The sequence below is a fragment of the Acinonyx jubatus genome, chromosome A3, assembly GCF_027475565.1.
Source record: "Acinonyx jubatus isolate Ajub_Pintada_27869175 chromosome A3, VMU_Ajub_asm_v1.0, whole genome shotgun sequence".
NCBI classification, from domain to species: Eukaryota; Metazoa; Chordata; class Mammalia; order Carnivora; family Felidae; genus Acinonyx; species Acinonyx jubatus.
Genome location: NC_069388.1, coordinates 57,925,147 through 57,951,129, shown reverse-complemented (window position 1 = coordinate 57,951,129; position 25,983 = coordinate 57,925,147). Strand labels below are relative to the sequence as shown.

Sequence of the window (25,983 nt, the reverse complement as noted above, 5' to 3'; positions counted from 1 at the left end):
GGCCCGCTGTGGCGGGTCACTGACAACATCGTCCGCACGTCAGTCTCAGGAGTATGGGATTCCCCTTACGTTTGAATCTAGGTGTAACCTGAGTTTAGAGACTCAGTGGGGAGAGAAAGATAGTCCATTTTCTCCCCTAAGTGCTGTTCCATGAGCAAGATGCACTTCTTCCAAACAATCCTCTGGAAGTATTTATTTTAGCCTATGTGGCACATCGGCCTAAAGTCAGCTTCCTTTCTCTGGTTTGGATGGTCGTTGGGTGTAAGAACGAACGTATTTAACAGACCCTAAATGGGGTCTTTAAGTCAACTGTCACCTCCCTGCTTAATTATGACCACCAATAAATCCTAGAGAGGATGGTGGCCAAAGCACTTTGGAGTTTCCAGCAGATACAGACCATGAATTCTAGTCCTGTTGCCCATTAGCTGCAGGAATTTGGGCACCCGGTTTTAGGACTCTCTGTTTCAGTTTGTTTCTTCACAGGACTGAACTAGAGGTAACTGTTCCTTAGAGTCCCTTCAGCTTTAAAATTTCTGCCTCGACGATATTTGAGTCACAACATTATTGTAAAATTCCTATAAACATGAATTTATCGTATTTACAAAAAGCTATAATGCTTTTCATAGTCATCTATAGGAAGAAATTAAAACTGTTGAATTCTTAACTTTGCCTAAAGCCACACCGTGGAAGGTTTCAGGGACCAGGAGTTTTCTCAAGGCTAAAGTTTGTGAGGAAAAGGTTTTGAAAAACTGGAGAGAGGACATGGCAAGGTTCTGTCCATCAGAGGCCCCACCATCTGTAAGTATTTGATGTAAGCTAAAAGAGGCAGCAAGAGTTGGTGATGGAGGGAAAAATTGCATTGTAATGGTTGGTGGAAGGTGGTTAGTCATTTTGAAAAACAAAATCTAAAATTTTACATCTTTACTTTATGCCAGATAGCCAACTTAAATTCCAGATAGATTTAGCAGTGATTTTTGTTTCTAAAGAAGGAGAAAATTAAAAAAGCAACATTTGTAAAGCTTTACCCTTAAGTAAAAAATTTTCTGTAGAAGAATGAAAAGAAGTTGCAAAAGAAAATATTGGCAGATTTGACTTAAGTTCCTGTGCTTCATAAAAAGGCAATCCAGGGGCGCCTGGGTGGCTCAGTCGGTTGAACATCTGACTTCGGCTCAGGTCATGATCTCGCGATCCATGAGTTCGAGCCCCGCGTCAGGCTCTGTGCTGACAGCTCAGAGCCTGGAGCCTGTTTCAGATTCTGTGTGTCCTTCTGTCTCTGACCCTCCCCTGTTCATGCTCTGTCTCTCTCTGTCTCAAAAATAAATAAATGTTAAAAAAAATTAAAAGAAAAAAAAGGTAATCCAAATGTGAGGATTGTTCACTGGAGAGGATATTTGCTGAAAAGAATGAAATCTTCAATGTAAGGAAAACTCTAGAAACAGGTCTTATAACTAACACTCTTACCCAGAATTTCTCCAATTCTGCCCCAAGAATCACTTGCATTAGAATTAGTTAAAAAGGTAGATCCCCATCCTCCGCTGAACTTTCCCACCAGTTATTCAGCATGCTGAAGGTTGGGATCCATTGCCCCACTCTGGCAGAGAGAGCCTTCCTTCCTGTGAAGGCACAAAAGAGGAATGACATATGGTTAACACGAAAATGGTTGGTCTCTTGAGAAGTTGAGGAAGTGTAAATAAGATCATTTTTCATCAATCAAGTTATTAAAAAAAATCTTAAGTGGTAATTCCTAGAGATGTGAAGCGTGCTTTCCACGGCATTGCTTGTGGCGGTGTGTATAAGGAAAGCCAACTGCAGCATGTGTCAAGAGCCCTTGACATCTTTATGCTCAGAGCCCCAGAATTCTACCTCCAGGACCTCTCCTAAGGGAATGCTAACCACAGTGCTGTTTGTATTGGCAAAAAGTTGGACACAGTGATATCTGAAAAGCTTGGTGTGGTTGAATAAACCTTGAGCAGTCACTGGCTGGAATAGTCTACAACTATTGAAAGTATTATTTCTGGAGACTATACAGAGTAACACAGGAAAATGCGTATAATGTTAAGTGGAAGAAGGATCAAAGTTGTGTCTATAGCATGATCTCAACTACACAAAATGCACCTGTACTTAGGAAAGGAAATGCAAAATGTTAGTGGTGGTTGCCTTGGGTCATGAGTCCATGGAAGGTTTTAAAGGTATTTATTTATTTATTTTCTTTCTTTCTTTCTTTCTTTCTTTCTTTCTTTCTTTCTTTCTTTCTTTCTTTTCTGGGTCCTCCATGTTTTTGAATGACTAAGTATTTTAATGTATATGAAGGGAAGGGGGTGCCTACTTGGCTTAGTCTGTTGAGCGTCCGACTCTTGATTTTGGCTCAGGTCATGATCTCAGGGTCATGGGATCGAGCCCTATGTCAGGCTCTGTGCTGAGCGTGGAGCCTGTTTGGTATTCTTTCTGTGTCTCCCTCTGCCCTTCTCCCTTGCTTGTGCTTTCACTCTCTCTCTTAAAAAATAAAATAATAAATAAAATAAATACATGAGGGGAGGTGGGAATACACTCAAAGGTGATCTTCAGTGAAGGAGAAGAAAAGAAAGTGATGTCCTGCTACAGGTAGGCTCTGGGGGAGGAGGCTCAGAGAGTCCTGCATTACCTCAGGTGGTGCTGGCTAGGTAGGTGTTGTTGTGCTCCCATTTTGAAGATAAGGCACTGAGGCTTGGGTAGGGTAGATAACTTGACTTGGATCCCTTAGTAAGTAAGAGTTTTTGGAGGGGCGCCTGGATGGCTCAGTCGGTTGAGCATCCAACTTCAGCTCAGGTCATGATCTTGCAGTTGTGAGTTCAAGCCCCACATTGGGCTCGCTGCTGGGAGCCCAAAGCCTGTTTCAGATCCTCTGCCCCCCTCTCACTTCCCCTCCCCCACTTGTGCTCTCTTAAAAATAAATAACCATTGAAAAAAAAGTTTTTGGAAACTCCAGGGATGGATACCGTGGCCATTTTGAGGTAAGAATTTTCCCCATGGGACTCAACCTACCAGTCTTAGAGCTGGTCCTAATTTGACAGATGTTTACATCTTCAGCAGACTCAGGGTGACCCGTTCAGACCCACAAACCTGTCCTCTTGCTGAGGTAGGGAAGAAGGGAATGTGTGATGGGGCAGTTTGGGGAAGGCACCCAAACTGGTGTAGCTGCAAGAGAGATGGGCGGGGCTGCTCCCTGCTTGTGAGCACCTCACTCTTCACAGCTGAAGGAAGAGAATGTGCAAAATAAAAGAGCAAACCTCTACGACCTGCAGTCTCCAGAAGCATCAGACCTGGTCGGTTCGTACTAGTTCCCTGGCAAGGGAGTTAGTTCAGTGGGAAGAAAAAAAAAGCCCGCTAAAGTCTCCATATGAATTTCGCTCATCATTTTTCCAGATCACTTAAAACATTAAGCACACTGAAGCATTAATTAGCGTGCTGAACTTCCTGAGAGGAGCAAGAATAATTGGAACTGTGAATTTTAATTACCTATCTTGTAAACTCCTTCGAGGTGAAGAAGGCCTGTCTACTTCCCCATAGACTTTCAAGGGGACTCCTTCAGATTTCATAAGACTCTCCATTAGAACTACAGTCAGTAAAGTGTTGTTGTGGGAATATATTGATCACAGGCACCTGAAGGGAACGCTGTCAGCATCTGTCTGGAACTTGCTCAGGCGAGACCAAGACTGAAGCTAGAGGCAGAAGTGATAACTAATTCACTTAGTGACGAATCTTCAATTTGTTTCTCAAAAAATAGCATAATATGTAAATTTAAATGGACATTTCTCAGAATTCTCTCTCAGTCAGTCAATCCTCTATGATGGAGTGTAGGACAGGTTGGGTTTTATCTCCACATTCCTCCAAGGGGTTGCTCACCAGGGCCGTTGGTAGCTATGTCCTGGGTGAACGTATTTGCAGTCATGCTGGGGATATCAGTGTGGATCCCATGCAAATGCAGAGGACGTGGTTGTCATTTTTGCGTTTATAACCTCAGGCCAGGAACAGTGTCCTTTTGTGTTCACTTGCTTCTAAAAGGTCAGTGCTTCAGAATAGGTCTTTCATACATTTCAGAAGGAGGCCAGTGAGACCCTGTAGTGCCAAGACAAACTCGTGGTACCATTCTGCTTCGCAAGGCAGGATGCATGAAAGGGGAAATAAAATAAGACAGCAGACACGTGGGGAGAACAAGGGGGAACCACAGGCTCTAGCAGCAAGGTGGAGCAGCTCACCTTTCTGGCACATCTGTCCACCAGATGGAGGTGTAAGGGCCAAGGTCTGCAAGGCAAGTGGTGACCCGGGGAGGGAACAAGAACTAACACAGCACTGAAGAAATTTAAAAGCTGTAAACCCTGCCATTTGAGGGTGGCCGGTGGGCCCTCTGTGGCCTGGTATGTTGTCTCAGAGACAGCACCAAGGCATGTTGTGGGAGATCGTGGCAACTGGCCAGGCCTGTGGCTTGGGCCAAATCATGACTCTGTTTAATGAGAGTGGATGAAACACACTTCAAATTAGCCTAAGCAAACGAGAGAACATGCCGGGAGGATACAGAGTAGGTGCAGAATCCATGGAGGGAAGATCATACCAGGGCCAACATATGGACTAGGGTTTTCCTTTGCTGCGTCAAGGCCCCATCCTAAGACAGGCTCTCCCTATGATGGGAAAAGCCCCCAAATCACATCCTAACACCCAGAGGGGAAAAAGAAAGCCTTTTCCCCTGGCTTCTATAGTCCAGTCCTAGGGCCAGATTCTGATTGGCTCTGCTTGGTCACATTTTCTCTTCTTGGGCTGCTGCAGTGGCCTAAGTCATGACCGTAAAGGCCCGGGTCGTGCTCACGCTTGGAGTCTGGTGATAGGTTCTATGAGTGACAGCCGTGTTAAAACAATGTGACAAGAACCTAAAGGAAGTAAGAGTGGGCTGAAATAACTGGAGCCCACAAAGAGGTACACTCCAGACCTGCTGCTTTTTTGATGATGCTCATTGTGAATATGTCCATTCATCAGTCTTACCAGACTGTCAGCACCAGACCTGTGCTGACATGGCGAGGCCGTTAGCCACCTGTGGCTGTTGAGCACCTGAAACATGGTAAGCCCAAACTGTGATGTGCTGTAACTAAACTACAAACTGGATTTCAAGATTTAATAGGAAAGAGAGAATGTAAATTACCCTATGAATAATTTTGAAAACTGTATCACATGTCAAAAGATAGTATTTTGTATACATCAGGTTCGACAACATATATTGTCAAGATTACCTTCATTGTTTTACGTTTTTTATTGTGGCTACTAGACATTTAAAATTACATACATGGCTCACATTTTATTTCTCTTAATGGCACGGTGGTAGACTGAGTTCATACTTCTATCTTGGGGGTATTCAAGTAACAAAATACCAGTTTATCCTTAAGTTTACTATCCACTGGGCCATGCACTTTTATTTTCCTTGAAACTGTCTCCTATAACTTCAGTGTGTATTCCTTGTTTGAATGTTAGGGGATTTCAGTGAGTAAGTTGCCCCTCATAAATCTGAGACAGAAGTCTATTCTTTCTAGAAAGGCCCAGTCTGTCTTATCAAGACCCAGAGACTGTGGCCCAGACTTACCAAGCTAAAACCACATCAGATTCAGGGGGATAACGGTGACTGACAGATGTCACAGTTTAGGTATAGAATCTCATTCTTAGATCCTGTCAGTGAAGGTTTGCACGTCTCCATTAAAACCACCAGCATTCTGAGCTACTTTGTTTTAGCTCTTGCAAATTATTTTTGTGCCTCCTTTGTTGACTCACCATGCATTTAGTCTGCAATCCGGATGTGAGAAAATGTTTCAGAGCTTAATCAAAATGGGAGCTCTCTGCCCACTTTTAGGTCTCACTGTTGCCTCCCTCCATTCATCCATCCTAACATTCCTTCATTCAACAAGTGGTTACAGCCTCTGGTATGTGTGAGGCCTCGTATGGGTCCTGGGAATGAAGCAGCGAGCCAGCCAGGCCATTCCCCAAGCTGGTGGATCTGGCAGTCTGTAGCACCAGCTTTCGCTTGCTTTCACGTCTGGTGAATCAGTGGCTCTAAACCAATTTTCCCCAAAACTCTTGCAGGAAAAGTACAATGCCTAGTATGGAGAGACTCCGGATAGTTCAGCTTGAATGGAGCCAATGAGGACACAGGTGGGGACCCCGTGACTCTCCCCTCTTAAAGGGCTCCTCTGAAAACCCTTGTTTAAATCACCTTTCTCTCTTCAAGCATGTTTTAGTTATTATGTCTCCGGTAATACATTTTGATTAGCTGGATTAGAGCTAAGATCCCCACTTGATCAAACAAAATTAAGGAGCTTTTCCTGAAATTGACATATTGAGAGAAATACATCCAAAAACAAACCAAAAGAAAACAAAAAATGGATCCAGCTCTGTCTGGCTCCTTAGGAATGTTTTCTCTAGGACAGGCATTAGATTTCAGGTAATTCTCCCCCTGACATGTAAATACCCAGTGAAAATCAGGCAAGACTGCAAATTAGTTCATTTGGTTGGGTGATGAGAACTGTTTCATTAAGCCATTGCCCACTTTCCCGAGCAAAAGCTCCCAATGCTGTCGCTGTTACCCTTCTTTTTCATGAGCTGTGCTGATCCAGTTACAAGGCACCCATTTTACCTGCCAGAAGGAACATTCTTTGATGAGTATTTAAATGCATCCCATTTAGACCTTAATGGAACTAAATTAGTGAAGATTTGAAGTGTAAGAGAAAAAAAGAAAACCTTTGCCCTTTCTACTCCTTTGAAGGAGACCATCTGAAGCTGATTTTTTAAAATTCATTGTTTTTAAGGGGGAGAACACTGAAAATAATAACGCTCAGCAGAATTAAAACCACTTAGCACACTCTGAGTACAACTCAGTGTGTTTCCTAGTTGCTTAACAACTAGGAAATTAGAAGCTACAAAGAGAAAACTTGTATATATGTGTGTGTGAGGAGGGATGTTCAGAATCATAATTAATATGAGTCGAAAAGAAGCATCCGTGTGGTCCGGGGAGAACAGAGCCATAAGGAGAGGAAGATGTTCTGGGCAGCATTCGGACTGCTGCCTACTCCCCTTTTTGTTTTGGTTGTGTCATGTAAACGTGTAGGAGTGGGTGGTGAGATGAGCAGAGCAAGTGCTGGAGAGTGGTGGGGTGCATTATTGCTGGAATTAGGATGACCTGGGGTAGAAAGGACAGTGTGTCCAAGCACCAGCTTAAGATCCTGTTGTTCCCTGAAATCCCCTTGAGCTTTCACTCACCGGAGACATTGCTAAGCCTGACTGTGTACTAAGTGGCAGAGACATAGAGATAAAAAGCCCAGTCTCTCTTCTCAAGGAACTGGCTAATGGGAAAGGCAGCCAGGGGACCATCACTCAGTGTGACAGCTGCCCTTGGATATGGCTGCTGGGCTTCCTGCGCCCACGTTTGTCAAGGCAGGACAGGCCGGAGCAGGCCACTGTGCGAAGTTGCTGAAGTGCAGGCAGAGGTTACTGGGCTTTAGTTTCAGGGAGAGTTCTAATATTGAGGGGCCACTGCTTCCCCAGTGGAAGCTGGCCAAGTAAGTATGATCATGTGCTCTTGAGTGCCTGGTCTGGAGGCCACGCGAGTGTTTCTGTACACCCGGTGTCTGCTACAGGCAGACCACTCTTCACTCCGTGGTTTGGTTTTCCTTCAGTGTCTTCCAGAGTTCTCTGCCTTGTACCACTGAAACAACCACTCATGCATATCTTCTTATGTATGATATGTGGTCTCCCTTACATCTTTTTTTGAGAACTCAAGCTGCCTTCCTGTCTGCACTGAAGAACAAGCTTATCTATTTAGCCATTATCTGTTACAGGTGAGCTGGAAAGCTGGTTCTGGAACATTCTTTAGGAATCTGGAAGAAAAATTGGTACTCAAAGGAGGAAATGATACTATTTTTTTAATGTTTATTCATTTTGAGAGAGAGAGAGAGAGAGAGAGAGAATCCCAAGCAGGTTCCTCACTATCAGCATAGACATTAAGAGTCGGACACTTAACCGACTGAGCCACTCAGGTACTCCAAAATTATGCCATTTTTAAGAACATGTGATTTGTTCAGTGTTAACCAATATGTTGGCATAGTGGGCCTAGAAAAGAGATGAGGGTTAAGTCACCCCCACTTTCTTCCTATCAAGACTTGTGCTGCAACTGACATTACTTGTCACCATAAAAGCCACAGGTCTTCTGACTTGGCCTCTGCCATCTGGGGTTCAAGGTCCTGTCCACATTTAAAAATCGTAACCCAGGGAAAGTGAGACCTAGAGAAAGAATGTGATTTGCCAGGCTATTAAGTGGTGGTAGTGGTTAGACTTGAACTTGGATCTTCTCTTTATTGAATATGGTCTTTCTCCTTTTTGTCCTCTGCTTTGTACCTTTAAAAACTGCAGAGAGAAAACACATTCTCCCATAATACTCTCTTGCTTGTATTAATTACTTTAATTCCCTCTCGGAGCCAAGAAAGCATTGCCAAATGAAAGTTTTGCTGCATTTCCGGTTCTCTGTGTTTCCCCTTTCTTTACAGAGAAGGCTGGATTGTAGGGAGGCTGGAAGAGTCAAGTGTGCTGGTCAAGGTGCAATTCAGAAGGTGGTGGGGAGCCCCCAGGACTACACATAAAAATTAATTACAGAAAAATACATCATTAACAGCAGATCTTACAGAAGGTCCCAGGGTGACTATTATGTGAAATTAACTAGTACTTATTTAATTTTTTTAATCACCTTCTTGGTACTATGAAAATAGTCCTAATTACTGACATCAGTAGTTTTAAGTCATTACAGGTCATTATTTTATGTGTCAGTGTACTCATTCAGCTCTACATACGTGGATTTAAATATAGCAGCCCCTTCACCCCTTGGGACAGTTTTCCTACATGGTAACATGTTTGGAAAAACTAAGGCTGGCAAAATCAAAGTCTCAAGGAAATAAGATGTTGGAGTAAAATAATTGACAGTTATGCTGGGACCAGGTCACCAAGGACCTGATGTTGCTTTTTTAGCATTTGTCCTGAGTGTAATGAGAAAACAATAAAGGTGTGTTTAACTTTTTATTTTGAATAATTTCAAACTTAGAGAAAAGTTGCAAGAACAGTACACTACAAGAACAGTACACTAGCCAGCTTTCCTATAACTTTCACTAAGAATTCCTGTAAACATTTTATCATACTTGCCTGATCACACACTGTATTTATATACATATTATTATTTTTTACTAAACCATTTAAAGATAAGTTGCTGATATAATGCTAAAGGACCCTTTCCTGTAAGTCCATAGTGCAGTCATCAAGATAAGGCAGTTAACCTTGACGCAGGCCTTTCTAATCCTCAGGCCCGTTAGAATTCTGCACATTGTCCCTTTAATGTGCCTGGTGGGTCTAGAGTCCAGTTGTCTCTTCCATCTGAGACAGTTACTCCTTTTTTTTTGTGACCTACACATTGTGGAAGATCACATGTCATTTACTTTATAGAATAACCCTCCATTTGGGTTTGTCTGATGTGTACTAATGATTAGATTGTGTGTTTTTGCAGAAACACACTGTGATGCAGCATATCAGAAGACCATGCTCTTGAGGTGCCTGGGTAACTCAGTCAGTTAAGTGTCTGACTCTTGATTTCAGCTCAGGTCATGATTTCACAGTTCGTGAGTTTGAGCCCCATATCGGACTCTGCGCTAACAGTGTGGATGGAGCCTGTTTGAGATTCTCTGTCTCCCTCTCTCTCTTCCCCTCCTTCTATCTCTCTCTTTCTCTCTCTCAAAAATAAATATTTTTAAAAAGTGAAATAAATATTTGAAAAAAGACAATATTGTTGACTAGTCCCATTACAAGTGATGTTAACTTTGATCACATGATTAAGGTAGTGTTACCAGCTTTCTCCACTGAACTATTTTTTCCTGTTAATAAGTATTAAAAGATATTTTGAGGCTAGATGAATATATTGTTTCTCATCAAGCATTCACTCACTAGTAGATGCTCACTTGCTAGGTGCTTCATACTTGAAATAATCTTTACTATGGTGGTAGGCAAATGCTAAGCTTGGAACTCCTTCATCCCATCTACGTGTATTAGTTGGCAATCTACTTGAAGGAGGAGATTTCTTTCTCTCTCATTCATTCATTCATTCATTCATTCAGATCAGTATGAGTTCATAGATTCTTGATTTATTCCATGGGTTATAATTACATTTGTGGCACTCAGACTATCACAGGTTTTGTCACCAAGAGCCCCCTTGAGCTGGCTTTTGACATGTCCGCATCCTTCTTTGAGCATGTGTTACCTTCTGGCACAATAAGATGGTCCAGGCTCATCCTGTCCTTTCCCTGCTCCAGCCCTGGAATAAGCAGTACATTGAAGGGCTCTGAGTTGGAGAGTGGCCTGCTCTGATTGGCATTTAAAAAATATTATGTGGCTGCCCTTGAGGACACTGAAGGGAGAGGCAAGAGCCAAATCAGAGAGTCCATTCATAGAACTCCCAGCTATCACTTGGTCTGTTAGCTTGGGCTAGGTAGTGACCGTGCAGATGGGAAACGGGGGTGGATCCAAGGTAGATTTTGAAGCTAGAACTGACAGAGTATAATGGTGGGATGTGAGGGGGACAGAGGGAAAAATGGAAGTGTCCTTTCCTGAAATAAGAAAGGCAAGGAAGGGGATGACAGCTTTTGGCAGGAAGATCACAAGTTCCAGTTTGGGCCTATGGAACAGGAGCTCTAAAGTAGCGCCAAAGTGGAGGGCACAGGTAGACACAGGAGTCCGGAGCTCAGGACAGAGGCCTGGCTGGCTGGACACACATACCTGAGTATTGTGAGGTTCCACCACATTCTTGAGGGCCTCTTCTATAATTTTTTTTTTGAGAGAGAGAGACAGAGAGAGACAGAGAGAGACAGAGACACTCCATGCCCAGCAAGGAGCACAACACAAAGCCCAACTTGGGGCCTGATTGGGGGCTTAGTCTCACAACTGTGAAATCATAACCTGAGCCAAAATCAAGAGTCGGATGCTTAACAGACTGAGCCACCTAGGTACCCCACTTCTCCAAGTTTTGCATCGAGTCATACTGACCAGCACAGTTGTCCTGCTCACTTGCATTCTGCCTTGTTTTCTTTTTGCAGCTCTTGACAAGTGCTTGGCATTTTTCACACATATTTCAAAGCTTCGGGGCAAGTTTTCTGAACTGGCCCTTGATCCATTTTTCAAGAAGGAGGAGTATAAACAGATTTCCTCTCTGCAGTACCCCATGACCACCCAGCCCCAGTAGACTGGAGGAGGTGTCAACAGTAATTGCCACACATTTTTTATGTTAAGGGATCTGTACTGAACTGTGAATATGTTAAGAAAAGAAGAAAGAATATGTGTGTGTCTTTACATATACATATACGTGTGTGTACATATTAAAATGTTTGGTTTCGAAAAATACATTTTCACAAAATTAAGATTGACAAGGGATTTTTGAAAACAGAACATAGATAAAGAATCCACGAGGGGCACCCAGGTGGCTCAGTCAGTTAAATGACTGACTTCTGCTCAGGTCAGGATTTCATAGTTTGTGGGTTTGAGCCCTGTGTGGGGCTCTGTGCTGATAGTTTGGAGCCTGGAGCCTGCTTCAGATTCTGTGTCTCCCTCTCTCTGTGCTCCTCCCCTGCTCATGCTCTGTCTCTCTCTCTCTCTCTCAAAAATAAATAAACATTAAAAACATTAAAAAAAAAGAATCCATGATAAGGGGAACATAATCCTGGCATTGCCACGGCCCATCAGATGGGTAAAAGGAGCAGATTAGAAGAACACATACCAACCAAGGACAGCCAGAGTCAGAACTGCTTCCAAGTAGATGCTTACTCACAAATAACACAATGCTTTTATCACCCAAAATTTGCTCCTCGGACCATAAACAAGGGATCTGGCTTTCATGCATGAAGTTCAGTCCTCTTAGTAGATATGGATGTCATTTGTTTTGGCATTTTTGCTAATGTTTATGGAGTTATTTTTGCCTCTAAATCAGAAACAGCTGGTTTTACTGATGTTCATGGGGCTGCTTTTTTAACTTTTGCTTTTGTCTGAAAAGCTATGTCGGGAACTCTCCATACCTCTTACATTAATTTTGGTTTTACATCTAGGACTGGCACTGACAGTAACCTGGCAATGTGGGAGGCCAGCCAGACAGCAAGGGCCATGCCGGGCAGTACCGTCGTGTGGAACACGTGGTGGTGGAGGGCCATAGTGATGCAGTGGTCGCCCCAGCAACTACTGCCTCCCTTATCGCAACCTTCTTGGATCCTTGGTAGACTAGAAGAGGAGGTCTTTGGGTCCCCTTTTGCCCTGATTTTTTTTTACATTTCCCAGAGGCATATTTTTTCATCAGGTCAGCATACCCCCTACTCCTTTTTCATAAGGGTATATAGGGTCTGGTTTCTATATAGTCAGTTTGGCTGGAAGATCTATGGAGAAAAGTACAGACAGTGTTCAGCTCTGTTGTTGTTTTTATTGAGGTAGAATTGACATACAGTGTTATATTAGTTTGGGGTGTACAACATAGTGATTGGACAATTCTGTACATGACTTGGTGTTCACCATGATAGTGTAGTTACCATCTGTCACCATACAACGTTATTACAATATTATTGACTATAGTCCCTGTGCTTTACCTTTTTTAGTTTTCATCTCCATGACTTATTCATTTTAGAACTGAAAATTTGTACATCTTAATCCCCTTCATGTATTTTGTCCATTCCCCTAACGCCTCCCTTCTGGCAACCACTATTTTGTTCTCTGTATTTATGATTCTCTTTGTTTTTTGTTTGTTTTGTTTTTTAGATTCCCTATGTAAGTGAAATATTGCACTCATCTTTAAGATGTCTGACTTACTTCACTTAGCATAATACCCTCTAGGTCCATCCATGTTGTCACAGATGTCAGGATCTCATTCTTTTTATGGCAAAGTAATATTCCATTGTGTGTTTGTGTGTGTGTGTGTGTGTGTGTGTACACACACACCACATCTTCTTTATCCATTCATCTATCAACAGACACTGGGCTGCTTCTGTATCTTGTCTACTTGTAAATAATGCAGTAGACATAGTGGTGTGTGTAGCTTTTTGAATGAGTGTTTTTGTTTTCCGTGGGCAAATACCCAGTAATAGAATTACTGGATCATATGGTAGTTCTATTTTTAAGTTTTTGAGGAAACTCCGTACTGTTTTCCACAGTGGCTGCACCAATTTATATCCCCACCAACAACGCATGAGGGTTCTCTTTTCTCCACATCCTTCCTGACCATCGTTGTTTCTTGTCTTTTTGATACTACACTTAATGTGAGTCTCCCTTTATAGGGCATACACATGTACAGGTCCCATTTTCTGTCCTCACCATACTAGAGATGGCAGCTGTATGGGACTCACTTAGCTCTCCTTACATTACCTTTTAGCAGCATTAATAACAGCTGTTTGTAGAGTTGTTATGAAACAACTTGTTTTGGGATGGCATCATCTCCAATAAAGAAGAATGTGTATTCACTTCTCTATCAGGAACCATAGCTCATACAGAACAGAGTAAAAATAGCAGCTACTGTTCTGTCCAGTTATTCCGATGCCTCTGAAAGCCTACCTTGAAAAAATGTCCCCCCAAAACAAGAGAGAGAGAGGAAAAGGGCCAGCTTGTAGCTAATAAACACTCACCACAGAGAATATTTATCCCAAGTGTTTGAGTGCCACACGTAGGTAATGCAACTTTGCTGGTCAGTCAGACTAGTTTTATACAAGCGGGAGGGGACCAGCTGCCAGATTGTGCTCTTTTCCACATTTGGTTGGTTGGTTGGTTGGTTGGTTGGTTGGTTGGTTGGTGGTTGGATGGGAGCCCCATGTGGTTACCCACCAGCCCCTGCCTGGGTTACTGATTGTGTCTCAGAGGGAGAGACTCTGGCAGGTAGACAGAAGCTCGTATCAATGCTGTGCTGCCCATGGGCCCACACATCCATAGCCTATGTTCAGTGGGTTGTTTGCCTTTGTCAATATCCTCAAGGGATGTGAAGCCCAGCACTAGCTTTGGATGGGGGAAGTATATCTCATGGGTCAGAATTGCACGTGAAGGACTTTAAATAGCTTCTCTTTCCTCCTTCTAGTCTAAACACAGGAATGGGAAATTGTGGACACCAAAGGGTTGCATATTTAAATACAGCTGGACTATTTTTGCACAATGGTGAAGAAATGGTTTTTTGTGTCATGTTTTATATCTTTGCCATTTTGACCATTTTTATTTTAGCTCTTCCATCTGTGAGCTCTAATAGCTCCTATTACGTATATAATTCATATAGAGGTCCCTGGATTCCACTTTGGAGTGTGATTATTGCTGTACATTTCTCTCTCATACACTATACCCTCCCTGAAGGCCAGCTTGGGAGCTAAAGCACATCTTAATTTGTCACACTGCCTAAGCTGAGCTGAACACAGTTCAGCACTGAGGAATTGCCTGAAATGAATGAACAAAAACATTCCTACTACATCAAGACTGGTCTACTTGTGAAAATGCTATGCTGAGATGTTGTCAAGAAGGGATATGTATTGCACCTGAAATATCGGAAGCTAGATGCTCAGTGGGAATTTGGTTGACTTGGAGTATTACGATTTAACATTATATTCCTTTGGAAGTTATGAATAATTCAGAGCACATAGGGGATACCTTTTATCTTCTCTGGGTTGTTGATTTGCGTGTGGTTATTGTGCTTAATAAAATATGAAAAAGAGGACAGAGAGCTCATCTGAATGTCAGCTCAACATTTTATGGTTATTGTTTTAGGAACTATTACATTACCTTAAAATGCTAGACCCAGTAGCCCATTGAGGTAAAATATTAGGAGTATATCGAAACAACTTATAAATTCCCTTGATATCTTCTAAAATATTGTGATATAATAAGATTCTCTGCTTCCTAAAAATATATAAATAAGGCCTCTACAGCATAAAATGGTGATGAGTTGAGACTTAAGTTGCCCTCTGATCAGCCAAATAACTCCCAGGAATAAATAACTCTAGGAGAAGCCAGCTTTAGAACATGTGTATGAATTGTCTGGCTTTAGAATTATAGAGCCATTTCTAGGCATAAGGAAAATGACATTGAAAAATGGTTGCCAAGTCATTTGTATTGTTTGTATATCTGTACAGCCAAAAATTGCGACACAACACTCCCTTATTTTTTAACTACTACATGTTTCAGCGCTTGTCACCATGGATTTATGGTGAAAATACAAAGCAATAGTTTTCAAACTTACTCATCTCAGGATCCCTTTACATTCTTAAAAACCAGGGAGAATCACAGAATATTTTCTTACATGGCTTATATTTATGAATATTTGCCATCTTAGAAATTGAAACCAAGGAAAATTTAAAGTCATTATTAGTTCACTTGGGAATAACAATAATAAATGCACTGCATTGTAACCTAAAAATAATAACTATGTTTCCCCTAAACAATAGAATTTAGTAAGAAGAGTGGCATTGTTTGACTTTTGGCATATCTCTCTAATGTCTGCCTTAATAGAAGGCAGATAAAACATATCAGTATCATCTAGGAAAACTCCACTGTGGACTCTTGAGAAAATGAGATTCATAAAGATGAATAATGTCTTAGTATTATTATGAAAATGGTTTTGATTCTGTCGGCCTTGTTGCAAAGCCTATGAGCAACCTAGGGGTCATCTGCCCACATTTTGAAAACTGAGTAATTAGTTGAATACAAAGTAATTAGTTGAATCAGGATATTCTTGGACATAAAAACGCTGAATCCAACTAAGAATCTGTTCTCTGTGCCAAGGTGTTGGCAGTCTGTGGTGAGAAAGTGTCTTGTTCTGCCTAACCAAGCTGATGGGATCCTTTGGACAGACTTTCAGCCATCTCTCTGTATAAGGGACAAAACCTGGCCTCCTGTCTGCTTAAGGTGGTGCAAAGCCTCTACTTACCCGCTCTCATCTTCTTCGCACACTTTCTTCTATACTTTCCTCCCATTGCTGTGTTTTGGAAAGCTCGCATGATTCACCTAGTTCCCTTACCAGTGACTACCGACATATTCTGCTTTGCGTGACACCTTTGCTCAACCTAGGGAACCTGGTATACTGTTCACCACCATGCACTAAAATAAGAAGGTGAGCTCTTGAACAAACAGAACCCTAGGAAGACCCAATACTTTGACCGTTAGAGAAGAATTTAGAAAAGGGGAAGTTCCAAGTGCTTTGTGCCATTGACTGAATCCTCAACCCACATGCACGAGGGCAAGTTTCCATTAGGCTTACAAACTGAAGGTGCTCTGTCTGGGAAGGACAACTGCCAACTTTGGGGACAAAGAGTCTCCTGTTTAGACCAAGACTATGTAAGTTCTAGAAGACCGGACCTGGAGCAGTGCTACAGAGGGAGACCTTGAGCTGCCTCTAGTTAAAACTGTTAACATCCTAAGCACTTGCCTACACGTTGACTGTGATACCTGCTTATTCCTGCCTCTTTACTGACTCCAGCCTGTGACACAACCCCCAGCCTGACTCCCCCACATGGCCCTCCACCCCCTCATCAGTGTTCATATTAAACTCTTCCCCTTATAAGTGAACAGTTTCCTTCCTCATTGCCTGGCATTGATCCCTGCTGTGCAACCACAAATTCACCTGGAACCTAGCTATACCATCAGTTAGGGCTGAACCATTGGAACTGGAGTAAGCAGTGCAGTGTGGCAAAGGGGTTGAGACCAGAGAGAGGAGAGGAGAACGATCAATCAGTACAAAGGATTCCTGTCCATCTTCTGCTTTTCTTCTTGAACACTCCTGACACAGTTTGTGAAGAGCAGTCTACTCATGAGTCACTTGTTTACTGTGGGATTTCATTCCCCTCCCTGTAAGGAAACTATGAGGGAAGTAGAGCTGAGTTAATTTTCCTTTAATCTGGCCTCCTTCTGCTTTTCCCAGCAGGCTTTATCCCTATCAGCAGGCCCAGATATTTCCATCAAGGTATTTCTTTGTCAGCAGCCTCAGATAGAGTTAACCTGACATGTCAAGGTTAACACAGATGCTGTGTGCTTTCTTTCTGAAATATTATGCTGAAACCTGAATGCAGGACGATTAGGTTACTCTACCAAATAGAATACACACTACAAAATATCCAGAATTATTACAATGCCACAAGTAAAGACAAGAAGACATAGTAGTATATGATCTTTTTCATTTATGCATCCAATCATTTACAAATATTTTTTGAGTGCTGTTATGTGCCAGACATTGATACATCTGTAAACAAAACACAACAAAACAAAAGATTCTTACTGTCATTGTACTTACATTCTAGCCAGTAACCACTCATCATTTGTCCAAAATTTTGGATGAAATAAATCTTTTCCCTAGATTCCCAGTGGTCATATTGGTTGATGTAGTTTCTTGTTTGCTGTTGGGTAGATGTCCAAGAAGCTGAGGTGAGTGAGGAAAACAGTGCTTGTTCTTTTCAGTGACATAAGACATACTAGTCTAAAAGGAAATCATTTACAGATTAACTAATTTATTTGGTAACCAATGTAATATCTGGTCACTCAACAACTTGCCAGATTTGAAATGGTTGTTCCGATCTTTTGTCAGGAGCACTGAAAAATAGTGTACTCTGACCTAAAAAAACAACTTCCTAGATAGTCAATATTTGCTGTGTGCTTGAAAAGACTGCTTATTCTTGCATTATTGGGTGCAGTATTCCATATATGTCCATTACATCTGTGCTGCCCAATTTTATATATCATAACTCATTGTTGTGTTGCTTAATATTTCATTTATGAAATAAGATTTGTCAGAAGTTTCTGACTGTGATAGAGGAGTTGTCAGTTTCTCCTTATGGTTTTGCTCTATATATTTTGAGACTGTATTGTTAGGTGCATACAAGTTTAGAATTATTTTTCCTTCCAGGTGAACTATAACTTTTATACACATTTTGTGACCCTTTCTTATTTCTAGTTATGCTTATTGCCTTAAAATCTATCCATCTGGTATTAATAGAGGTACACTGGATTTCTTTTTTTAGCATTTACCTTGTATTTGTTTTTCCTCCTTTTACTTTTAAGTTTTCTGTTCTTACCTTTTAGATGTGTTTCTTATAAACATAATTTGCTCAATCTTTAAAATTATGTATGATCATATTTTTAAATTAGGGATATAGTTCATACATTTATTATAATTAATATAAATATATTAATATAATTAATAGATATTTATATAATATAAATATAATGTTAAAACATTCTATTTTAAACCATTTTATATTATATTTGGCATTTGTCCTAGCTTTTTGTGTTTTCCTGCCTTTTTTTGATTTTTCTTTTTCTGTTTATTGCATTTCCCCCCTAATCTGAATTTACAATCTTTTTTTTTTCAAAGATTTTGTTTTTAAGTAATCTCTACACTCAATGTGGGACTTGAACTAACAACCCCAAGATCAAGAATTGCACACTCTACCAGCTGAGGCAGCCAGGCACCCTGGAATTTATAATATTTATGACCTTCATTACCCTAGTATTTTAACATGAATACTTAACAGAGTTCTATGTTAATAATATTTTTCTTCTTCTCACAAAACACAGGAAACTTAGATTGATTTATTACTTAAGTGCTATTGTTATCCAGCATTTTAGTTCCATCTTTTTGGTACCCTCAATTAGTCACTATTATAGTTGTTTGATAAAGCACAGTATGTTTTCTACCATTTCTTCTTGCCTCTCAGAATTCCCATCTGAAATAATTTACTTTTTTTCTGAATGAAGTCATTTAGAATTTAGTTTAGTGGGAGTTTGCTAATGGAAATTCCTTCACCTGAAATATCTCTATTTTATCTTAAATCTTAAAAAATATTTTTATGGGGTATATGGTTCTAGGATGATGATCAAGTTCCCTCAGGACTTTGAAATTATTATTTTCCTGTCATCTGGCTTCTATGTTATGTTTGCAAAGTCTGGAGCCAACCCAGTTGCTATTCCTTCTTTAGGTGGTCGATATTTTTTCTGTCTGGCTGCATTTAAGATCATCTCTTTGTCTTTGGTAATCTCCAATTTCATGGCAATTGTCCGTAGGAGTAGATACATTTATATTTGTTCTGCTTAGGGTTATTGGGTGTCCTGAATCTACAGAGTCATGTTTCTCATAAACTTTGGAAATTTTTCTTTTGAATATTTCCTGTTCCCCATTCTCTCCAATATCTCTTACTAGAACTCCAGTTTGATATGTATTATATCTCTGTTAGATTGCACTCTGTCTTCTGTCTCTCAGATTCCCTCCTATATTTTCCATCTTTTTGTCTCTCTATTTTGCAATCTGGGCAATTTCTTCAGATCTGTCTTAAACTTTACTGATTCTTGCTTTACTTATGTCTCACCTTAATTTTAACAAGTCTATTGAGATTTAATTTATTTTATTTTATTATTCTTTTTTTTCCTTTGTCAAAATTTCAGACTTGCTTGGTCTTTAAACAGAAAACAATTTCTCATTTCTTTTATTTCTAAGCCTCCTGTTTATATCTTTAAACATATAAAACATACTTATTTTATGATTTATCTGTGATCTTTCCAATATCTAAAATCACTGTGGACCTGATTTCTCTCTCTATTGTTTCTGCAGGATCTTGTTCGTAGTGTTCTTTTTGCACATTTTGTGAATTCTGACTGGGTTTCTATAACTAGGAACTTGATCTGTAAAAATTTTTGACACCTAGGTTAAGGTTATTTTCCTCTAAAGAGGCTTTGCATTTTTTCTGCTATGTACCTGAGTACTTTCAACCTGAAGTCATTTTAAATTCTCTCATATGGATTTTCAAACCACACGGGTAGAATTTGGGCCTGAAACCTGTGTAAAGACCATCTTGTGGTTTTGACTATTTGGGGGAGACTATTTTTCTCCTTGAGGTTGAAAACTCAAATTCCTTCCTGTCTCTTCTGTGTGAGCAGGTTTGCTTCTTATTCCCATTTATGCTGAACATAACCCTCCTCTGAGATCCAGGCTTTATGCAAGGGTCTCATATGTGATTCTCCACCATGGGTAGGGTTTATCTCTTCTTTCTGCCTCTTGCCACACAACATCCTATCACAGTTTACGGTCACCAGGGTCTGCCTCCTGGGAAAACCTAACTTTAGCTCACTTACTCCCAGGACCCCTACTTCCACTCTGTGTTTGGCCTGTACACACTTATCAGCTCAGCAACAATTCAGATGGTTTCTATTCTTTTATCTTTCATTTTTAGTTGACTTGATTAGGAGGTTGTCCAGGGTATCTGGAAGTAGAACCACATGCTTAATTAGTTAATAAATAGTCCGTAGGCTAGAACATTTGAAGGTCAAGAGACCCCATCTTGGTTCTAGCGATGCCACCCTCTCTGTTCAGCTCCTCAACCACGGATGGCATTGGATAGGCCCCATTCTTCTTCTTTGTCCTTTCTAGTTCAACAAACACCCCCAACTAGCACTTTAGTGAGAGGAGCTATGCACATACCAACAAGTGTGGTTATAGCAAATGCTGATGCTTCAGATCCTTCCACATGATGATTCTTGTGAGGAGTTGGCCCTTCCCATTTTTGCCTCTGAGTTGAGCTGTGTGGCCTTTAGTGGCACCTTGGACTTTGGAAGAACCAAGTCCTGTATCATTCAGGCCCGAGATCAATGACTCTCGACCTCTTTGTCACTGCTATTTTGACAGCGTTCTCCCTGGTGAGTCCGGATGTCCACTGCCCCAGGCATCCTGTTGCCTTCTTTCAACCCCATGCCCTAAGGAAGGGACCAGCAAACTACAGCCTGTGGGTTGCATCTCACCCATGCCTGATTTTGTAAATAAAGTTTTATTGGAACACAGCCATGCCCATTTGTATTTCTTTGACTGCTTTCATACCACAATAATCCATTAGCAAAACTGAAAGTATTTACTATCTGTCCCTTTACAGAAAGAGTTTGCCAGCTCTGCTCTGTGGCCCTATACTAGGCTGCTCACCCCTCCTTTAGCTCTTCCCTACAGCATCCTGTATCCACACATTTCCTCTTCATTACCCACACTCATAACCTTGACAGCTCCAGCCTTGTGCCACTGGCGGCTCCCTCCTTACCTCAGCCTGGTCAGCATTTGACCTTTGAAGCATAGAAATGCATCTCTGCATGTTAAAAGGCAATTAATAACTTGCCCTAGGAAGCCCTCAGTTAATTAAGTTAGACACTTATAGTGTCCCTGATCCATTAGGAACCTTCCTCCACCCTGGAGTAGGTCTTCAATGCCAGACTTTTTGGGTAAAGACAGGTATCTTGACATGTTCATGGCAAATACACATTTCAAGAGGCAGACTTGAAAATAAATAAACAATAAACATTTTAGTGAAGTTAAATAAAACAATAAACATTTTAGTGAAGTTAAATAGCACTTAATGGCATCAGAGGAGCTCTCCTTTTAAAGCAGTATCTTTAAGAGTGAAGAGTTAATTTCTACTGAAAACAGCCACAATCAAGCATGTCTGTCTCTCAGAAGAGGCACATCAATATGCTTTCTCTGACTGAAAGAACACAGTCTTGTGATCAGGAGTGTGGACTATGGATCCAGACTGCTTAGGTGGCTTTCCCCACTCTGCCATTAACTAAGTGGTGATCATGGGAAAGATACTTAGTTTCTCCATGCCTCAGTTTCCTCATGTGGATAAAGGGGCCGTAGGGTTACCAACAAGATCCAATGAGATAAAATATTTTAAAGTACCTAGAACGGTGCCTGGAGCCTAAGAAGCCTTCATGTTATTTAATCTTTCTTCTTTCCTCATCTGTAAAGTGGAAATCAAAGCAACAAACTTTTATTTTGTTTGGGGAGTAACCGCGGTGGATTTAAAGTACCAAAACAGGACACTGTAGGAGCCAAATAAATGGTAGAGAGATGCCATTTTCTGGGGTTTTACTAATATTTGTTCCAGATTTCCCTTTCCCCAATGAGGTTTTCTATGAATTCCTTTTTTAAAAGAAATGGTTGCTGGAAACATCTAGAAGCTAGTGGCCATCCTCAGGATGGTGGGCTTTCAATGACTGCTTTAGGCTCATTCTGTTGCTAAACACTAGATGAGAAGTCCAGTGAGATTTGTGAGTGTTCTCTTGTCTACCAACTCTTCTTACTCCCGTACTCAGCCACCACTTCCAGGAAGCCTTACCTGATCCCTAATCTCCTTGGTGCTTCTGTGGATTCATGTAACGACTTTATCTGTCCATATAGGGAAAGGGATGGAGTTATTCATCTGCATATCTGTTGTGACTGACAGACTACATTCCAGGAGGTACCAAAGACCTACTGGTTCAGTACATAAAATAAATGAAGAGAGGCACTTGGGTAGCTTGGTTGGTTAAATGTCCAACTGTGGATCTCAGGGTCATGAGTTCAGGCCCCACACTGGGCTCCATGCTGGGTGTGGAGCCTACTTAAGAGATAAAAATAATGAATAAACAGATGTCAGTTAAGACCTCAAGAGCTACAATGAAGATATCGATCTTAAGAATTTTGCACAATATTAATATTCTCAACACAATATTAAATCTCATAAGAGTGCCGTATAAATATATACCCCCTCTCTTTAAAATATGTATCCAAATTTCAGAGTTAATGAAAATATGTGCACAAAATAACACCCGCAAATAATGCCAACCCAGCTATAGTGTCCTTTAAGAACTCTGTCTTCTCCTATTCTTTACATTTTGTTCAAACACCATCTTTTTAATGCCATCTCTAAAAATATTTTAGAATTATGATATTATAAGATATTTAATTTTGCAATAATTCAGTGGGGATGTGTTTGATGAGTGGACTTGGTTTACACAATAAGCAGGACTGCCAGATCTATACAGTGGATTGCAAGTGAGCTCAGAACCCTCCCCCAGTCCCCGTCCCAGCATCCCTTATATATGTTGCACCTGCTCCGTTCCTCATCCCTGAAACTATCTATAGCTATAGCGTTATGGGGCTTAATAAGGCCTTAAGGACAGATAATGGCTTCACATTTCAACGAACCTGAAAAATAGGAATGGCTTCCAGAGGCTTTTTTTCAGAGGACAGTTTTTTTTTAATGTTTATTTGTTTATTTTGAGAGAGAGAGAACACTCAAACGTGGGCACGAGCTGGGGGGGGGAGGCAGGAGGGGGGTGAGAGAAAATCCCAAACAGGCTCCATGCTTAGTGTGGACCTCGATCTCAGGACTGAGAGATTATGACCTGAGCCGAAATCATAAGTCGAATGCTTAACTGACTTAGCCACCCAGGCTCCCCTCAGAGGACAGCTTTAAATATGTAATCGACTCTTGATTGATGAGGAAGTAGAGAGGAGTAGTGGAATAAGACCCACACGTTGGGATTAACAAAGATTAATTATGTTTGAATTTGTCATGGACTGAGCAACCTCCAATGCCTCACATGGGCCAGAGGTATGATTTCTGCTTCAGGGAAGAAACTGGGAATTCTTGTATAGTAATTATGATCTTCAAAGATAAAAACAAAAAGTAAGACATGGGTTTTCTGCAGGCTTTCTCACAGTCCTGCACCATGGTCAGGGCAGGAAACGTCTGGAAATCTGGTGCTCTTCACCACTGGCTTTCTCCTGTCCTCCAGTTTGGGGTGCTATGATGCCAGGTTCCAAGCCACAACCCCAAGAAGGGTGGATAATGGTGAAGCCATTATCTGTCCTTAAGGCCCATGTCGTGGGCCTCTTGATGGATAATTTGTCTTTCACATTTGCATCTATTGAAAATGGGGATGGAATCCTGGCCCTTTTAGCAGGTTGAGGAGAATTTTTTTCATCGTTTTTAGAATCAAAAGCTCAAGGACTTGTGTTGTCTACATACATTGGAATATTACTCAGCCATAAATAGGAAGGAAATTCTGACACAGGCTGTACCATGGATGAACGCTGAAGATACTATGCTAAGTAAAAAAGCCAGACACAAAAGGACAAATATTGCATGATTTCTACTTACATGAGGTTTCTAAAGTGGTCATATTCAGAGACAGAAAGTAGAACAGTGGTTTCCAGGGGCTGGGTGGAGGGCAGATGAGAAGGTAGTATTTAATGGGCATAGAGTTTCAGGTTGGGAAGATGAAAAAGTTCTGGAAATGATTGGTGGTGGTGGTTGTAGAACACTGCAAACGTGCTTACTGCCACTGAACTGTCTACTAAAAATGATTAAGATGGTAAAAACTTTTTGGTGGTAATATATATTTTACCACAGTTAAACAAACAAACAAAAAAAAGGTTAAGCGTACACCTGACACTAAGGGATCACGCAGATGTGATTGAAAAGCTGCAGTGGGCGGGCTCTCAGGGCGGGAACAGGACAGCCCCTTTCCTGAGGTCCAATAGGCTCAGACCCTGGTGGGTTCTGAAAGCAGACAGCTTGTGGAGACTTGAAGGAAAGGGACAGGGCCGTGTTCTGTTGGTTTTGCAGACTGGAGGTCGTTTACTTTGGTATTTTGAACATTAAAGCTTACGAAGTTTGCTGGTTGGGCTGGTCTTAAGGCTCGGATTAAGCAGCAAGTACTTTTTTTTTTTTTTTTTTTTTTTTACCTAAAATGCAGAACAATAGAGGACTGCAGAAAAGCCTTCCCGGGGCTGCTTTTCCCCTGGAGTAACAAAAGGGAGGATGGATGGGGGGAAACTCCCACATGGAATCAAATACCACAGGAAGCAAATCTCAAACTGCATGATGTGAGTGCAGAGGGAAATGGGAGTTGGGTGAAAACTGGGTGAAGTGCAGAGAGTTCTGAAGTGAGGGCTCTTAACCCTATTTTTAGTATCAAAAATGCTCTGAGTCCTGTTACACCATTACACTCCCGCGAATCAAATTATTTGCCTTTCTCCACATTTACCACTGCTAATTGTTGTGTTTGAGTAAATCAGAGCAGGCCTGCCTGCCAGGGCAGCCAGCATCAGTGGAGAGCCCTCCTCTGGGGGGAAATGGGGGGGCCCCCTGCTTCTGTTATACCTTCCGCAGACCTGGCACTTGAGTGACACACTGGAATTGTAAATGCACTTTTTGGTATTTCTCCAGGGTAGACAGGACAACCAAATATTTTCAACCAAAGCACTTGGCCGGTACCATTTTGTGGGACCAGAATGTGTTGCCTGGAGCAGGTACGGCCATGGGTCACCCCCCACCCCCAGGCCTGGGAATGAAAACTGCCACGGGGGGGGGGGGGGGGGGGGGCGGGGCACCTTCCACTCATTCAGTGCGGTTCCCATGCCGCCCTCACTTCTGCTAGCTCCCCCCCCTCACCCCAAGAACTCGAAATCAGGTGTCAGACTCTTGCTTCCAGACCTGGCCTTCCCAGCAAGGCTGTGCATCAGAATCTGTGAAGGGCCCAGGAGTCTGTATTTTAGTGGCTCTCCCAAGTAATTCTGCTGCCCAGCCAGACTTGAGAAGCGTGGCCTTAACCGGCTACTTTCCACCAGTGGTAGCGGACAGCAAGTTCCAGTGTGACCCGGGTGCATGGTGAGAGGAGAAGGAAGTTGCTTGAGGCCAACTGCTATGACTGTCAGTATGTGCCCTGGCACCGGTAGCTCTGGTCCCTTAGGAAAGCTGCACCTCGCTAAAATCTGTTTCTTTGGCCATCTCAGCCGCCTGGTAAACGCAGCCACAGGGCATTGCATGCTGAGCTCCTAAAGAGGGCAGAGAGCCCGTTGGGTCCCTCTGCCTTCCCTGACTCTTACCTCAGATGCACAGGTGGAGGTGGCCACCTCCTTCTCAGGGAAGGAGTGATGTGAAGAGCAAAACTGCAGCAGCCAGAAGAGGCGGGTGGCCCTGGTGACCAGAGAAAGGACAGACAAGGGAGAGAAAGCCAGTAGAAGAACCAAAGAGGTCTGGTGTTCCAGGAGCACTTGACTTTGTACACAGTCCATTCATCAGGAGTCCTCCCTAAACCTCACTGATCATGCTCATCAGAGTGAGTCTGAGCCACCCAGAAGAG

At 41.8% G+C, this 25,983-nt stretch overlaps 2 protein-coding genes and 1 long non-coding RNA gene across 7 annotated transcripts in view; 2 read left to right on the top strand and 1 right to left on the bottom strand.

The window, feature by feature from the left end:
- RPL31 (ribosomal protein L31) overlaps positions 1-25,983 on the top strand; it is a 188,142-nt gene that overhangs the window by 39,788 nt on the left and 122,371 nt on the right. The gene's annotated exons all lie outside the window — the stretch shown is intronic.
- The window catches only part of NPAS2 (neuronal PAS domain protein 2), a 158,373-nt gene that overhangs the window by 23,455 nt on the left and 108,935 nt on the right, over positions 1-25,983 (top strand). The gene's annotated exons all lie outside the window — the stretch shown is intronic.
- Positions 971-18,090, bottom strand: LOC113602425 (uncharacterized). Its single transcript, XR_003423836.2, has 2 exons — positions 17,333-18,090; positions 971-1,613 (listed from the first exon to the last, which is right to left on the bottom strand). It is a non-coding gene; the product is annotated as an uncharacterized LOC113602425 (long non-coding RNA).